Consider the following 2,932-nt stretch of genomic DNA (forward strand, 5'->3'; position numbering starts at 1 on the left):
ATTTATTATTTTTTAAATTGAATTCCTTTTAGAGAATTTACACTGTTTTAGGGCCTCTTGAATATCTCTGAACTTTGTTAGAGGCTGCCCTAGGATAAACAGTTACATCTTTAAATGACCAGAATCGACCTTCAGTGATGATACTTTCAGTCTGCAATTCACATGGAAACATTGCTCAGATCAAAGCTGTAGGATATGGAACATTTTCTATTCGAATCAACTTGGATCAGCTAGCTATCCTGGACCCAGCCGTAAACCATGTAAAGTCCACATCCCCGTGGATTTTCATTGTAAATTTAGAATCAGGTGGAGAATGGAGATTGAAAAAGTATGTTTGCCACATAGCGATCGGGCTAGAATGCGTTTGCTCCATATATTAAGAATGTGAATGTTTTATGCATGGCATGTGCTTTTGAAGCAGAAACCTGTAATTTTGTGGTACCTTTTTTAAGGGAGGAGAGAAGAGATCTCGCAAGAGGTGTGGGATAAGGATGGAATGTTTGAGAGGGAATTCAAAGTCATATATATTGAGGATGTGACTTCAGCAAAGCACAGCTCAAGGGCTTCCTTAAAAGATGATCAGGAACGTCTGATTCACAGCTGCCATTCCTTGCCTACATGCCATAATATTAAGTTTCCGTATCGAATGCAAGGTAAACTAGCATAGAGAATTGAGAGATTTATTGTTCTGTATGAGCATGTATCATTTTTATTTTTATTGCCTTTCCCACTTCAGATCAAGTTGAAATGTTTTACTTTTAGCCACAGGCTCTCTGGTTTTGCAGAAAAATTCAGCACAGGTACATAAAATGTATACAAAATGTAATATTTACTGTCTGTTTTTGTGATGGTGTACACTTTTAAACGAACACTCTTCGAGGTGTGGTTTTGTTGTCTGGGACACTTTTGAAATGGAAAGATAAGGGTTAAGTAATTGTGAATGCAATTCTATGGGTATGCTTGCACATTGAGCAAATTTACTGACAAAGAACAGACTTGTTTTGGCTCCTTGGGAAACATTCTGACAAACTTGAAGGAAGATCACTGTAATGAACACAGATTCACTTTCAACTTGTTTCAGAGTGGGTGCTGGGTCTTACACAGACTGGCAGTGTGCAGTGAAGAGCTCTGAAAGTTTTTAGTGGTTGCTCTAGGATGTGCAGCTACATCTTTAACTGTGACCAATCTACCTTCAAAAGTATTAAATAACTTCACATTCAGCAAAACAGCCGGGATGGTACAGTGGTTTAACTGTTGGGCTGGTAACTCAAAGATCAGTGGTTCAAACCCACCAGCCACTCCCTGGGAGAAAGCTGAAGTACTCAGCTTCGTAAAGACCTATGGCCCCCGAGAGACTCTCTGGAGCAGTTGGACTTACTCTCTTTGATAATACAGTTGCTACGGGTTGTAATCAGCTCAATCGCAGTGGGTTTAGGGTTGACATTAAGCACCAGAACCTTACAATAAATATGAGTAGCACCCCATCCCCTACCCTATTCTTTGTGGTTTTTATGTTTTTCTTCCACCTGCCCTTTTAATTCCACAATGTGATGAATATTTCTGCTTTAGTAAATCAGTGAACTGGAAGTTGACCCATCTATTCACCATTTTTGGTGCTCTTTATTCCTTGTGTTTGTCTAGATTTTCATGTCGTATGATTTCCCTTCCGCCTTCTGGGGTTTGGGCTGTTAACTGCAGAGTTGGCAGTTCTACCCACTAGATGCTCCATGGATGCAGAGGAGGCTGTCTGCTCCCGCACAGTTGACAGAATCGACCCCTCAGCCAGTGGGGGGCTTGGTCTTTGTTTCTTTCATTAACTTCATTCAACATTTGTTACTGCTCTGCTGGTAATGAATTCTCTTGGCTTTTGTTCATCTAAAAAGTCCTTTTAAAAAAAAATTATTTTCACCAGGCAAAAAAAGTCTTAAGTTGACACATTTTCCCCCTAATACATTATAAAGAGGTCTCTTTATTTCTGATAAGTCCGCTATCCTTCTGCTCAGTGTTTTCCTTGTTACCACTTTGTTTTGTTTTGTTTCCTTGAATGGTGATAACTTTTGTTTAAATGTTGTATTGTGAATTACGTGATAGTTTACATGGGAGAACATTGGTTTTACATTCATCCTATCATATATTGTTTCATTGCCATGGTTACAATCCCCCTCCATGCATCATCAACCAACCAAACGGTATACCCTGCAAGCCTGCCCCCGGTCATCAGCTCACAGCCCCTCTCCCTTTCTGGGTCTAGAGTCCTCACACCTCCATCTTCCCACGTTGTCATCTCTGCCCCCATCTCTAGTGTCACTGCTTCTCTGGGTAGGCTCCCGCTCTCTGCTCTTCTCCCTTGATGGTCCCAGGGACCTTGGCTCCTAGACTGCAAAGTTAATCACTCCCTTCCTTGCTACAAAATGTCTACCTTTACATTTCCGACCCTCACAATCAGTCCTGATAACAATTATTCACCATTGTACCACAAGGGACCTAGCCCCATCTCCTTTCATTAGCCCCACCCAGACAGATTGGATACTACTCAGTGGAGAGTCTACCGTCCTCTGCACCCTGTGGAGCTAGGCTCCCTCTTGAAAGCTTGTAGGCCAGTCACTTCTTGCCTTTGTAGCCCCCGCACTTTGGATAACCATGTCCAAGTTGCTCATCCCTGCCTACTCTGTGTGTGGATGGGGTGGGAATGATACTTGCTGTAAAGATTTGTTCCCTCTTTTGGGCTACTGCATCCATAGGTGTAGGTCAAGTTCATCAAATTGTATAAGATTACTCTTTTTTCCTCTTCTTTCTTGTTTTTAATTGAGCTCTGACCATCCAGTCATTGAAGCCAGGTCAAGTGCGTATTATCTGCAATTGTGGGTGTTCTTGTGCATATGCCCTCTCTTCTTATCAGCTGGATGCTTCACTCTCCACTCTAGTCCTCTGT

Source organism: Chrysochloris asiatica, unplaced genomic scaffold (genome assembly GCF_000296735.1).
Source record: "Chrysochloris asiatica unplaced genomic scaffold, ChrAsi1.0 scaffold00105, whole genome shotgun sequence".
Taxonomy (NCBI): Eukaryota; Metazoa; Chordata; class Mammalia; order Afrosoricida; family Chrysochloridae; genus Chrysochloris; species Chrysochloris asiatica.